The sequence below is a fragment of the Megalopta genalis genome, chromosome 1 (assembly GCF_051020955.1).
Source record: "Megalopta genalis isolate 19385.01 chromosome 1, iyMegGena1_principal, whole genome shotgun sequence".
Taxonomy (NCBI): Eukaryota; Metazoa; Arthropoda; class Insecta; order Hymenoptera; family Halictidae; genus Megalopta; species Megalopta genalis.
Window position 1 is genome coordinate 21,652,051 of NC_135013.1, and position 15,429 is coordinate 21,667,479.

The 15,429-nt window shown below is 45.0% G+C and overlaps 1 protein-coding gene across 3 annotated transcripts in view; it reads left to right on the forward strand.

The window, feature by feature from the left end:
• Positions 1-1,173: 1,173 nt before the first annotated feature.
• The window catches only part of LOC117221507 (discoidin domain-containing receptor 2), a 251,007-nt gene continuing 236,751 nt past the window's right edge, over positions 1,174-15,429 (forward strand). For all 3 annotated transcript variants that reach the window (XM_076523249.1, XM_033472532.2, XM_033472533.2), the window contains exon 1: positions 1,174-1,672. The gene's annotated coding sequence lies outside the window, so the exon portion shown is untranslated. The remainder of the gene's footprint in view (positions 1,673-15,429) is intronic.

Here is a 15,429-nt window from a genome sequence, read left to right on the forward strand (position 1 = left end):
ATTAAATAGTATTAAATAGTATTAAATAGTATTAAATAGTATTTAATAGTATTAAATAGTATTTAACAGTGTTGAATAATATTTAACAGTATTTAATAGTATAGTTTAATAGTACTTGATTTTTCCAGCATTTCTCACTTATTATGTATGTAATATATGTTAATGTTAAGTGAATAAGTAAATATTACTAACAAAATCGTTAATCTTATCGAATAAAACCTCTTTCAAAATAAAAGTCTTTTCGATCCAATACTTTAATAACGACACTTAATCTATATTTGACGAGGTACACTCTCGCCATCGCTCGATTCTCGCGACACGTATAGGCGCGCGGTCCGAAAAGGCGGCGCCACGGCTAACTGGTTAAGGAGCCAAATCTACCGTGCAAATTGCAGAAACTCCGCAGAACTGCAGAAACAAGAAGAGCCTAGTGCAAATTGATACCGGCACAACAACAAGAGATCGCATATCGATGGGGGACCATAGTCTCGCGTCAGGCGCAACCCAGGGAAATTCAATCGAGACATTGATAGTCACCGGAGCCGGTCCTGGTTCGTTTAATTTCAATGGGTCGAACTTACCGCAAATCGATCGATCGACCGGGATTCCGGCCGATCGTCGAAACAGCCCAGGCAGCGCGAGCCCGTGGAGAGGCACGAAGGCACGGCGCGGCGCGGCGCGGCGGCACATATACACACGCGACGTAAGTCCGGCCGCTTAATTAAGCGTGCGCGAGTGCACACGGGGCCCTCCCCCGTCCCCCGTTCGCGTGGGGTTGGAAAAAAGATCAATAAAATCCCTAGTCTACGGGCGACCGCATTCATCGGCCACCCCATTTCTACAACATATTTTGCAACCTCACCCCCGAAGCAAGCCGGGGTTGCCCTGTTCCCCCCACCGCCGGCCGGCTCGGACCTCCCTCTTTAGCGGGTCCACGTGCTCGTTTCACCCCCACCGACCCGTTCGCCGAAAGGGAGGTGGAGGCCCGTACCGGAGAGAACGAGTTTGCGAGACCGCCACTAGGTGGCAATAGAACGCGAGGAAGCGAGACAGGAGGAGGCTGAACGCGAGAGAGAGCCGAGCCTCCGCGCGGTGGAACAGAGACGGTGTTACACGGCCGTCGCGCTCCTCGCCCCGCCGGCTTCCCACCAACGAGCAACTGGAGGTTCTCGTCAGCCTGTCAGTTAGTGCCGTGGCGCCGTGACGGTACGGTGTAGGTTGGTACGTTGTTTTTGGTTGATATCGTTCGCCTCGCGGAACGTGTCTCGCACCCAATGGGGGCCCAGCTCCGAACGGACCCGTCCGCGCGAAACGCACCTAAACTGCAAAGATAATCAGTGACCGGCAGCCGCGCAGTGACTGCGGACGAACCGCGTGTGACCGTTGTTGCCCCCTTTCCTTTTTTCTTTCCACAGTTCCGGTGGGCTCCGTTTTTCTTCTCTTTATCTTCTTTTTTATTGAAAGATAGTATCAGTTCATAGGACACAGTGCGTTTCGTACATGCCGCACGTGCGGCCCGGAGGTGATCCAGTGCGCCGTTTTATACGAGACCCCCGGAAAAGGCGGGAACATCCAGGAGCCGGTCTGTGATCGATGATTTTTTACGTGCTGTTCGGTGTGTGCTCGTTCCGTTCCTGATCGACGTACGCGGGTTCGCGGTGCGGTATCTGAGGTGAGCATTCTGCAGATTTTACACCGCGCTCCGAGTGACGTGAACTCGCCACGTGAATCGAGCCCCCTGCGGTCTGGGAAATTGGTGATGCTTGGTGTCGTGAGATATGAATCGTTCCAAAAATTTAGTCGGTATTCTTCTTTGAGATTCTCAGAAATTTTTGATAGCTTTCTACGAGGAATGGGTGCGTTCCTAGATAACGTACATCTCGCGCAATTCTAAAATGGCTTCTCGGGAGACTTCGGGTCCGGCTAGATTAGAGAAAGGGTCGCGGGCCCCTGGTGCTCCGAAAGTCCCGGGAAACAAGATCGGTCGTAAAGCCTCCTCGGACGCATCCTCGATCGACGACTGGATCGTCGATCGGCGGAGCCGCGTGTCGCTTCGTTCGGAGCAGGCCTCCCTTAATCCGACTTATTGTTCGCGAGCCGACGGCCGTCGAGCCGGAATCTGATTTCGTTCTCCGTTCGACGTGAATGGGGGCCCGGGACTCTCGAGTCGACCGACGTTTCCACGGTTTTCGGGGTCCGGAACACTCGGGATAACATCGATTAATCCGCTAAGCCGCGGCGGAATCGTTCGGGGCGGGAGATCGAAGGAGGTCGGCGAAGATGAAGAGCGAATAAGGTGGATTAGCGGGAAGAGACCCTCGAAGGGGTGGCAAGAAGCAGGCCGTGGAGCCGTGCCGCGCGAAAGGGAGCCGGGACAAATGAAATCTCGCCGTGGCAAATTGTCCGAAAGCGACGCCGCAGAAATCGGCCCGACGATTAACTCTCGCGGGGGATCTCTCTCTTAAGACTTGCTAATTTCCTGCCCGGGGCGCCGGTCGTGGCGGGCACCGGGAATATCGGGGGAGAGAGAGAGAGGCGGCCAGGCCATCCATTAGCGGAGTGATCTATTTGCCGGGGCCACCGTAGATCCTCCGAATCGAGACGTGGGCTGGTTCGCGAAGCGGTTCTTTCGCGGACCCTCGGGACACATCTCACGTTCGGGGGCCCGTGACCGCCTCGAAATGATGCAACAGGCAATGATAGGCGAAAGAGAAAGGGGCAGAAACGGAATTGGAATCGGTCCAAGCGGACATCGAATTCGCGAGAACACGTCGAACCGGCGCAGCCGGCGGACGAGATCGCGATCGGTCGGTTCGGGACGTTTGTTCGCCGAGCAGGTGCGCTCTTCCACGTTTCGAACCCCGAGCAAATCGATGTTCCGCGGAGCTCGCCCGACCCGATAGGTCATCGAGAGATCCGTCGACGGAATCGGAGCATCCCATTTTCTCAGTCTTCCGACGGAAATCGTGCGATCGTAAACTTTTACGATGAGAAACCGTGAATCGGTTGGCCCCCGTCGGCCGCGATCCCGGCACATCCGATTTCAGTGGATTTAAGGGCAGCCGGGAAAGTAGGTTTTGAATATTGATGAACCCGGGTATGAATATATTCATAAGACTAACAGTTTATTTCTGCAGTCGAGTCGATTCGCCTCTCGCATTGATCAATCGTCGGGGATTCGTGGAACCGGGCTCTCGCTGTAAATTCGACCCGATTAATATTCGTAGGCACCCGATCCGTCGGTACGCTTGTAGCAGGCTTCTTTTCCGGCGAATCCGACGGCCTGGCCGTCGAACGAGTCCCGTCGCGTCGGCCGGAGTTTCTCTTCAGGGTTCGACGTTCCTCGTATTCGCGACATCGCGCTCCGCCTCCCGGCGTCTTCATTATGAAATCTCTCGCGTGTTTTACGAGGCGGCTCGCTCGCCGACGAATCGACCGGTCCGAAACCGGCACGCGTCGTAACTTATCGTCTAGTTTAATATTAATAGCCGTGACGACAGCTTCACGAGGCCGCCGCGTCAAAGCCGAAGAAACATCCGGCGACCAGAGAAAGAGGGACGATCGACGGATTCGCGCGCTGAGAAGGGAGGGGAGCCGATAAATTTTCGGCTGGTCCGGAGTAGGTGGCGTCGTTCGAAATAATCGAAATGCTAATTATTCATTTGCATAATTAACGCGAGCACGATAAAGCGAGCTGCGGCGCGCCGTGAGTGGTCCCGCATGCCATCGAAGATTAACGGTAGCCCGGGCCCCTCGCTGTAATGTTCATTTTGAATATTAACTCCTCGAAAATGGACGCGGTCGGGACCCGGCCGTCGAAACGTTGCCGCCGACGAGTTTACAGCGGTCCAATGAATCGCGAATCACGCTCCCGCGATCTCGGAAGTCGCCATTACGGATGTAAATTGACTCGCGGAATCGCGTCGCCTCCGTTTGTCTTCGCGAGCCGTTCGTTACGAGGGACTCCGGCTGTTTTTCCAGACGCTTCCGAACGCCGAGCGTAATTTTCCCTCTCGCAATCCCCGCTCGCCTTTGTCTTCTGCTCCAATTAAGATTCTAGAAAGCTCGCGTGGCGGAGGTCGTTTAAATTCCTATTTTTCTGCCACCCTCCGTGGGCGGCGGACGTCTCGCATCGATTCAGGAGAACCCAGCCGTCACTTTCGCCGGCGAGCGTAAATTGACCCGGTCGTTTACGGTCAATTTCCGAAAAATCTCGCGCTGCCAGCCCCCCCTCCCCGTTGCCGGAAACACCCCTCGCCGTCTGGACGCCGTAACTTCTTGCGACCTTCTGTGCTCCCTTTTCCACGACGCGGCCGACGACAGCCACCGCCGACAATTGGCGTCGCGAATCTCTGGCCGATGTATCTTCCGCAGCCGATTGCATCCGATCCATTATCCGATCCGCGAACGACGCGTATCGCCGATCGGATTTATCGGTACCGAAACTTCTTTCCGCCTTTGCATTATTCGATCGTAACGGGAGAATCGAGTCGCGTATGTCCGTGCTTTGTAATAATGAATCCCCATTGGTCTTCTGGCACGATTCTCCCAATCTTCGTTGGGAATGTCGAACGTTGTGCTACGAAGCTTCTTATTTGACAACTGGCGGTACGGTAACGTAATTTGCAAGAGTTACGTTCCGGTGGTGTACTTTTGTATTATTCATAGAATACTTCGTTTGAATAGCAACTTTGATGATGCACGTTCCCGGTTTTATCCTAAATCTGGGATTTCTAGATCTGAACACTGCAGAATCTTTTGTGATACTTTAAATATATGCTTACTGAACAATTAATTGTTCAATTGAAAGTCAGTCAGTTCAGAACAACTTCTCCAAATGTCTCTTTACTATGGAATTGTACAATTACATTTTTGGACCCAGAAACGCATCAATTATGCATTAGCAACAAAAATGAGGAGATACAATATTGAATAAAAAACAATTGAGAACAGTCATAGTTAGATCTGAACACTGCCGGATCGTTTATGATACTTTAACGTAACTGAAACGCTTACTGAACAATTAATTGTTCAATTAAAAGTCAGTCTTAACTCTCGCATTATGCATTAGCAACAAAAATGAGGAGATACAATATAGAATAAAAAACAATCAGGAACACTCATAGTTAGACTGCGAATCTTTATGCAAGATACAAATGTTACGCATTAATTTCAAGAAACAAAGACTGGATTAACATTTATTCCTGCCTTGAATCATTTTAATGAGAGAGATATAAGTAACATAATCAAATTATTATATGTTATTATATATATCAAATTAATATATATTATGTATATTATTATATTATATTATTATATATATTTTATATATAAATTATTATATAACATATATTATATTATTATATATTATAATAGTGTCACAGTTTTGCGTTTCATCTACTAATTTTTCTCATAAATGCATCAAATCCGCTGTCTGGCCATAGTAGTGCAATATTATCAAAGGAAGATTAAATCTTAGAGATTTTAGAGAGATTTTAAATCTTAGAGATTAAATCTTAAAGATTAATATCTCTGGCTCGCGTCACCTGCAAGAAACGAATACTTTTCATAGTCCATCACCCACAGGTCAATTCGATCACCGAGCAGACAGCCACAGTTTTCAAATACCAGGGTCCTTTTTATTCATGATGGCCGCTATCGTCGCCCTCTCGCTTTCCTTCCGCTGTCTCTTAATTTCGCAGTTCCGCACGAAATCAGCTGGCGCGCCGCGCAATTAGAAAGCCATTATATCCGCTAGCAGTGAGCAGCGCGTGTGTTCATTCTCTGTCGAACGTCCAGAGGGGCTGGATTCCCGTGGAGTTTCTACACCTTCTGTCGGTGGGGGTAGATGGATGTCGGGCAATCAGGTGCACCGACCCCCAACCACCTTTGAATTCGTCCGCGCGGCAGCTGCCTGATATATTCTCGTTGACGCGGCGCCGTCATCGTGCCGCTACGAGCCCGCCTGCTGTTCCGTTTTCGTGTTTCGACGGTGGAAACCGGCCTAAGAAAGAAATCCCGTCGGTTGATCCACTCGGCAACACCAACGACCCGAAGATCTCTCCGGAAATTGACCGTGAACGATTTACGCCACGCGTACCAAACGACGCGTGCGACAACGTCACACCCTGAAGCCGACCGTTTATCTACTTTCTTGCTGGCCTGCCCTTCCCTTCTCATTACACGTTCCGCACGATTCTGAAATTAATTGCCCCTTCTTTACCATTTCTACGAGTCGTAAATTTTAACTCCTTAAATGCATGATTTTTTGTTTTGAATTTTTAAAAATCGCTTTTTTATAGGAATGTAGTCATAGGTTATGTGAAAAATAAATAGAAATATCTAGGTAATAATAACTTAATCTAGGTAATAATAAATTAAAACCCTTAAATGCATGATTTTTTGTTTTGAATTTTTAAAAATCGCTTTTTTATAGGAATGTAGTCATAGGTTACGTGAAAAATAAATAGAAATATCTAGGTAATAATAAGTTAATCTAGGTAATAATAAATTAAAACTCTTAAATGCATGATTTTTTGTTTTGAATTTTAAAGAATCGCTTTTTTATAGGAATGTAGTCATAGGTTACGTAAAAAATAAATAGAAAAATCTAGGTAATAATATTGAGTATTTATTTTGAAAAAAAGTTGTATGTAGACTTGGCAACAATATGCGTTTATTACTAAAATTATTGTAGACGTAAACAAATGGTCATGTATTTATATTATCTATTAGTATAGGAATTCTCGCATTATTTATAAATGAAATGCAGCAAAGCAATTGCGATTTTTGTTGTGACACAAAGCAACCTTGCATTTGATGCACTCGGTCCGTGAAAATTCTTTGCAACCTGGAAGTTATCATCCACCACATACGAATGTCAAAAAACATGTAACTTACTCGCCAAAAGTAATGTCAAGTCTTTTATTTCACACATGGTCTACTGTCTATTGTTATCAACGTGTGTTCGGAAATGCACATACTCAGGTTTTTGAATAAAATTCAGTGGAACTGGAATGTAGACAATTGGCAACAATATGCATTTAAGGCAGGGGTGTCAAACTCAAAAGCTAACTTGGGCCATAATAATAAATAAACAATGCTTAACTTTAGGTGGGTCGCAAAAAAAAATCAATGTTCATAGAAACATATATTTTTATTTTGACTAGTACATTGTAATAAACATATATAAAGTTAAATTATTGTTTACGTCCTGATACTTGACATCAAAAATATTCATCTCGGGTCGCGAGTTTGACACCCCTGATTTAAGGGTTAAGGTGTTTCGAAACTGTCGGTACTTCGTGCCTTCATATTAACCCTCGTCCGGTCGCCATTTTTTCAACTTAATGCGTTCCTCGTGTGTCAAATTGACACTGTCGTAAAAAATTAATGTAACAAGAGGAAAGCAATTTCTTTCGTTAAATATTTCAGTAAAAACGAAGAAAAACGTGTCTAGTCACTTTTTTCACGTAGAATGAAACGATGCACCCGACTTATCGCAGCGTGCACTATATGCACTTGGATTTGACTACTGCAGCAGGCTACTGTATTCATTCCCTTCTTTATTGTTGCTCATTGTTCAAGTTTTCAGTCACTTGTTATCGCTCACATCAACTCAAAGTTTCTCCGAAGTATTAGATTTCAGTTCCCTATAGCTTTTCTAGATACTTTTTCGACAAAAAAGGAGTGACATTTCAAGGTTATGTCGGGGTTGTTCACATCATTACGTTACATGTCTTTTCATTGATAATAAGAGAAATAGGCGTATAGTTCGTATAAAAAATAGTGAAGGTCATAAAGTTTGAGACCAATTTTCCTAAGATCGTCGAATAATATACTCTGAATCTTGAAAATGGTTAATTCTTTACACTCGAAGCCATTTTAACTGTAAATTAAAATGTTTAATTCTTTGAAATGAAAATGGTTAATTCTTTACACTCGAAGCCATTTTAACTTAAAATTAAAACGTAAATTAAATTAACTGTAAATTCAAAATAGTTTCACAGACTCACTGTATTTCCATTTCAGATTATTTAATGCATTTTACGCGTATGAATGTCGTTAAATATTGGGTTGGTGCAAATGTAATTTCGGTTTTCTAAGCAGACAGCTTACAAAAAGAAGCGGAATTACTTTTCCAACATCCCAACGTAATCAAAGATAATGTAAAAAATGATTTTGGAACGTGATATTACAACTTTTAGCGGTGTCATCGTTCGAGTGCAAAGAGCCGAATACAATGGTTTGCACGTGAAGTTAGAATTTGCTCTAGCTTCTGAATAGCTTTGTTGAGATTATTATCACTTCAGTGCTCAAGTCTTTGATGTGAACTATATCTACTCCATTAAGCATTGTGTTCGCTTACTGCGAACCATCTATCGTTCCTCTATTGTACATTGAATTATCGCTTAGTACGTTATCACCTATTATATTAGTTTAATATTTTGGTTTCCATTCAAGTCGTGCAAAAAAATATTATTTAACAGGTATTTTAATCCTTGTTCTATATCTACGTACATACTATATGTACTTTCTGTTTGATTTAAAGCGTAAATTACGATCGGATCAGGTGTTACCGTAGGAACTATCAGGACTGTCTAATTACAACCGGTCTATCCGATTATCTACAATTATGTCCGAGAAACATATAATATAATAAATTTTAATATAATAAATTTTATATTATGATAGAATAAATTTTAATCAACACTGGACCTAATTATACGATCGAACTAGGATCGAATGTATCACGTACGTACTATGCACAGTATAGTGACTGTATTTAGAACGATCCTCATTTTTTTTGGCATAAATAACAATGTGGGTTTGCGGGCGACACAAAATAAAAACTTAATAACGTAAATACTAATTATTATTCTGAAAATATAACAAAAAGAAGGACAAAATCTTGATACAAAGTAAGCAAAAATTTGTTTTGCTCCTTCATAAAATATGTTACGAGTTAAGAGATTTTAGTATTTATTTACAGATTTGCAGACAAACCAAACATTTTGATTAATGATAAAACGCACGAAAACCGGTATATACTAAAAATTCGCGGCTTTATTAGCTATTCGCAGTGGCAGACAATTTTTAGGGAAACTTATAACTCGATCAGTGGGACGGAAATAATCGTGGATCCGGGGGATAGAAACGAGCGAGGTGTCCAGTTTTTTTATTCCGCTCGTTAGACCTCCGGGAGGATCTCGGCAAGATTGACCGTCCCTGGCTAGTGATATCTCGGACGAGAGGACGGGGCATAACTCTCGCTTAATAAAGTAAGAACGGCGACCCCGCGGACCGACCGCAAAAGTGGTTTAATCGGCGGGTATCGCGGAGGAAAGAGAGGGTGGCCGGTCGCCGGTCGCGCTCCTCGCACCGATTAGCGGCGATTTCTGTGGGCCGGGCCATTTGTCAGGGCCGGTTTTAAGCGACGCTGCCTTTAACCGGCGTTGTTGCGCTATAATGCACGGAAACGATTCTTTATACCAGCCGCAGAATCGATTCTCCTGGCTAAACCGATCATAAATCTGAATGGCTTAGACTTAACGCAAATGGTCGGCGGAGGAAGCGAGAGGTGACGGCTGATAGGAAGAGAGGGATCGCTGATGGAGGGCGAAGGGAAGCCGATAGAGAAAGAGGGAAAATTATTCGATAGCGCAGAAACGTCGGGAGAAAGAAACGAGAGGATCCGACACGATCGCGAAGCGGGTCGCGTTCCTGTCTTGCCTCAATTTTAAACGATCGTTGATCCTTCCTTGCCGCGATGCTTTTCGCGGCGCACCTCGTAGAAAAGCGCCGCCGGAGGACCGGCGACACACCGGAGATAAAGTATGCAGCGCATAATGCCGCCTCCTGAGGGATACACCTGACACGGCAGAGCGGCTGTACCGAATATATCCGCCCTGGGGATAAGCGTGCCGGCCAATAACTCATTCTAAATACTTGTATGCTAATAACGACGCTGCGTTGCAACGAAAATTTACTGTCCCGGAGCGTTCCACGGCCACTCGTCCTCGCGGTGTCTCTTTGCCGCCTCTCCCACGCGTCTCTCCGCATCCTCTTCTTTTCTTCAGCGCGTTTCGCAGCGACCTGTCGCCGTTACCCAGCCCCGCGCGGCTCTCTCGGCCCCGCCGGAACCAGCATATTAGCTTCGCATTATATATGTACGTCGCCGAAATTTATGCAACGGAACGGTAATCCCACGGAACCATAAAGTCCGCTATCTAGATCGTTTATCCGCGACACCTTCCCGTCGACCTCTCCGCCCCACGATTATCTCGGTTCTTTCCTCCCGACCCATCTTCGGCCCTCGTACCTCGAAGACGAAATTGAAATCCTTCGGCTCGAATGACCCGCGAGAGACGAACGGGAGCCGCCGCGGCAACGAATGGCCTGGAAAATTAATGGACGGTCGCGTATATCGTCGTCTCTTTGACCAGTCTTCGATTATTGCTTCAGTGGAATAGGTATGCTACGCATGCTCCCGTGATTCGATCTCTCTGTGTTTCAACGATTTGAACGAAAGTTTTGCATTGTGCCCCGTGCAGAGACGATTATTAACTGGTGAAAGGGTTTTGGTTCGGGTTTATCGTTAGTCTGCGGATTTCTGTGCGTTTTGTTCTTGTAGTGTGGAACCGATTCGTTTCCAGCGATAAACGTTTCGATAGATTAGTAGAGTGTCAAAGAAACAAAGTTTTACCATGGCTTTCATCTCGTTTTTCTTTAAAAATCTTTCAAGTTGATAGCAGTCTTTTCGATGCTTTCTACTTTAATTTATTCTTTTATATTTAAGATCATAATATTGAGATCGCATCGAACACTTTCACAGATGTAAATTCACTTATAAATTCACTTAAGTTGATAGTAGTCTTTTCGATGCTTCCTACTTTAATTTATTCTTTTATATTTAAGATCATAATATTGAGATCGCATCGAACACTTTCACAGATATATAAATTCACTTATAAATTCACTTAAGTTGATAGCAGTCTTTTCGATGCTTCCTACTTTAATTCATTCTTTTATATTTAAGATCATAATATTGAGATCGCATCGAACACTTTCACAGATGTAAATTCACTTTCAACGTATAAATTCGTTGGTCAATATTCGAATGATATGCGAGAGATGTCGTCGTAACGCTAGTTAGAATCGAATGCTCGTCAATTATGTATCTTAACCTTTTAGGCTCGACGGGATGTCCTTTCGCGAATGTCATCTTTCAGAACGATACGCCACTATAGTGACTTGTTCTAGTAGCTCACTCGCTCATCGTTTCAACCAAATAAACGTCTTCAGATGCATTGTTTCACACTTCTTTTGTCTTCACATCGATTTACAACAGTCTACAGGGTGTCCCAAAAATGTCTCGCAATCCGGAGATGGCGGGTTCCTCGGATCGTTTGAAGCAACTTCTTCCTTTACAAAAATGTTCTCCGAGGCACCGTTAACGAGTTATTAACGAAAAACAGTGACCAATAAGAATCGAGTACGGCTGACGCGAGGCGGCCCAGCCAACCAGCGCGCGAAGCCCAGTTCCGCTCATTGGCTCGATCGCCTCGCGCCAGCCGAGCTCGCCTCTCATTGGTCACTGTTTTTCGTTAATAACTCGTTAACGGTGCCTCGGAGGAAATTTTTGTAAAGGAAAAAGTTGCTTCAAATGGCCTGAGGAACCCGCCACTTTCGGATTGCGAGACATTTTTGGGACACCCTGTATATACAGACAGAATATACAATATCAGACTCTGCCGTCCAGAGAAATAGCCTCGCGCAGAATTTAGCCGTACCTAAAAGATTAAATGTATAACAGATTCTTCTGTGAAACGTTGCTGGCTAGAAACTGAAACGTTTCAAGCTTTTCCTCAATCTCATCCCAATTTTTAACGCAGTTTATATTGAAATCTGCATAATTTTACAGACTTTCCGGAAACTCGAACTGAACTTTCTTCTCTGTAGCAATTTCAGCAGACGAAAGACGGAAGAAAAATCTGCTAAAGCAGTCTCCGAGCTATAAACACATAAAAACATCCAGTAAATTGACGAGAAGTAACGTTTGCTCGTACGCCCGACGTAATAATTATGACATAAACAAGCCTAATCGAGTAAACTATGCGGCAGTTAAAGTAAAATTAAAGTCCGTCCCATAGTAGAACCGGGGATTCAACGTGAAGATTAATGCTAATTACCATGATTTCCTCTATTTGATTCTCCGTGTGAACGCTCCGTGAACGTTTCGAAGACGACGTAAAAGTGGACGTCGACGCTGATGTTTCCTTTCTACCAAGGTTACGACGCTCCTAAATCCTGCTCGGCTTCGACTTACAAGTTGTTAGATAAACGCCGAAGACAATGTTTGATAAAAGTATTAGAAAGTCTCGCGGTGCCTTCGAGCCACCGCGAGATTCTGGGACCGTTTAGCAGCAGGCGTGCCTGTCGAAATAAAGCATCCGAGCGCGGGGGCTCCGAGTCGTAGCGTCATAGCGAACGAGGAAGCGTTTCATCGGCCTCGAATTTCCATTTCCCATTCGAGGGCAAGATTACGAGATGTTTGAGAGATGCAAACGCGAAGTCGCGCTCGCGGGGGCATAACTGTAAATCAAGCCGCGCCGGGTAATTACTTGAGAACGTGCGCGCTTTCGTGTTTGCTAAACAGTCCGAGCGGGCTACGACGGACTTGCCATAACGAGAAAAGTCCGGTCAATAAATTAATTAAACTGTCGTGACTTCGAAGCGGGAATTGCCGGGGCTGGCCGGCGTAATGCGTTCGGTCCTGACCTCATTACCATTCGCGAAATCATAATCGTTTCGAAAATTGCGGAAAGCTTTTAGCCAAGCTGCCACTTCGAAGTTAGAGTGGCCGCCCATGGCCGGACGCGTTAGAGGAACCCCGGGGCTCCTCGTAAAATTTGAACGATCACGGAATAGAAATGCGCCCGACCGGGCGCGCTTAAATTCTTTGTTCCCGGCGGCGATCGTCGGAACGAGCCGGACACTTTCCGGTCTCGGTCGTCGTTCAAAGTGCTGCTCTTTTAATTAGAAGTATTCGTCGGCGAAACTGAAACCGAGAAAAATACTCTGCGTTCGATGTTGCCGCACCGAGACTCTGCTTGATTTCTTACAAACTCCGACGAAGTTTCCATATCTTTAATTCGATTCAACACGTTGCGTTTTATTAAGTATATTGTGTCGGTCACATTTTTTGTTCGAACGTTGCTGAAATTATATGTAGAATCGTTTTCGCAGAAAATGATTGGAACAATTTTTTAATTCGATCGTACAGCATAATAATGTCGAGAGATCTGAATAAATACAATCTTTTCATCGTTATGAAGATACAAAACGCGTTTTTTAAATTTTTGTCATAGGCTTAAATGAAAAGAAAAGTTAAAAAACGAGAGTCCTTATCCTTTCTGTTATTCCAAACACAGTAAATTCTCCGTAATTTTCCTTCAGCTTGTAAACAAAAGTGGAGAATTTTAGAAGAGTAGATACGTTTATTCGAGTCTTCCGTCTCGTTTTTATAATTGTTGACAACGAGCAACTGTAAAAATGAGTCGCGAGGCTCGAATAATCGTATCTCCTCTTCCCAAATCGTCCATTACTTTTGTTTACAAGCTGAAGGAAAATTAAGGAGGATTTACTGCAATGGAAAAACTGAAAAAAAAATTATTTTAGTCATTGCAGTTTCTCTAACATTTGAAAAAATTCCAGTCATTTAGTCCAATTTTGAAAAAGCTACACCGTTTTAAAAAGGTGCCGACTCGGTTTTGCTCGTCGCTGCGTACAACCGTCGAGCAAGCAATCTTAACCCCTTAATGCACAATTTAAAAAAAAAAACCGACCAAAAAAAATCAATTTTTTTTATCTAAGAAAATACATATTTGGACCTTAATTTCAATAAATATTTAAAAAAAATGCAAAAATTACTAAAAATTCAATAAAAATAGTGGATAAATAATTATAGTGAATATTGAATCGCATTGCAGATCGAATTTTGTACCCATCGTACTGTTTTTCATATATTCGAATCTGAACATTTTAGCGACATAAGTTGCGACGCCGACCGTATATATACGGGTCTGCACATTTTGACCGGTTTTGCACGCCCGTGTTAATACGTTTCTGCGCGTTAAGGGGTTAATCACGAATAATACCATTAATTTGGAAGGGATATGTAATAAAGTTTTAAAAACCACTTGCCACGTTACCAGATGAATGGCAGCGTGATTAAGTATTCATGAAGCGGTTTAATGTTTTATCGCGTTCGAACTGGCCGCATTGATCGCCAATTAAACGCGTCGGTAAACAGCGGGAATAAATGGAAATGAATTTGTACATTTTCTAAACACGTTCGCAGTATATTTTCATTAAAACCGGGCATATTCTTAATCGAATGAAAGCGTCGCAAAATAGGAAGCAATAATTCCGTTGCCGCCTGCGGATGTAATTAGCGTGCTGCACGGCTCGAGCGTGTGCCGATACGAGATCGAAGGCGTCAAAACCGGGTTATTTCCTCGCCACTTCCCCGTACAAGCACATTACCCCGGCATTCCTCGAAATCAGCCCGTGAATAGCAACACAGGCGCAGCGTGCAGCTGTCCAAGAATCCGAGTTTATGGCGTTGCCGGCAATAAATGATTTCCAGGTCCCTCGTGGCTGGCCCCCCCGAATGCCCTTAGAATTTGCGGCGGGAGGCTTGTTATACGAAAGAAACACCGTAATTCTCGGCCCTCGTTCTCGGAGGGGAGGCGGCCCGAGTGAAATCGGAGGATAATTCTCGCGCGAGAGAAAGAAACGACTTTATTAGCCGCGGGTGAGACTGCGACGGCGCCGCGCGCACTTTATCAACGAGCGTAACGGGGGTGCGCATTAAAATTTCTCGAAGGTGTCAACAGCTCGGGCCGCCGTCGGATTTTATGCAAATCGGGACGCATCAATTAGACGCCGTAAAAGAAGATCGGGATGCCAGGAGTGTCCGCCAGCGGCGAGCCGAGATCGTGAACGTTCCCGTTTCGCCGAAAAATCCTGGACCGTCCGAAGTCGATGAGAAAGAGAGAGAGGAGGAACGAGGCCGCGATGGCAGGAGGGGGAGAGGGGCCCGAGTACGCGTGGCTAACAAGGCTCTTCCTTTGCGTCTCACTCTGAATGCCCAGCTAACGAGTCGGGCTGGTAAATTATTTCGTAAAAGGGGGCGTTTTACGTGGCCCGCCGCGGCATCCGAGTTATAATTTCCGCCGTGGCGACTTTATAGAGCCGGTCGTCTCGACGTGGATACGGCCTCTAAACGTTACCCATAAGCTGCAATCAATTCTCCGCACGATCGTGCGTGCGCTTACGCTCGGCCGCTCGTTGTCCCCGCAGATTCCGCGATAAGCAACTCTAAAATTCAGCTTAAAGAACCGTTGCGAATTGAACGCCGCTCGG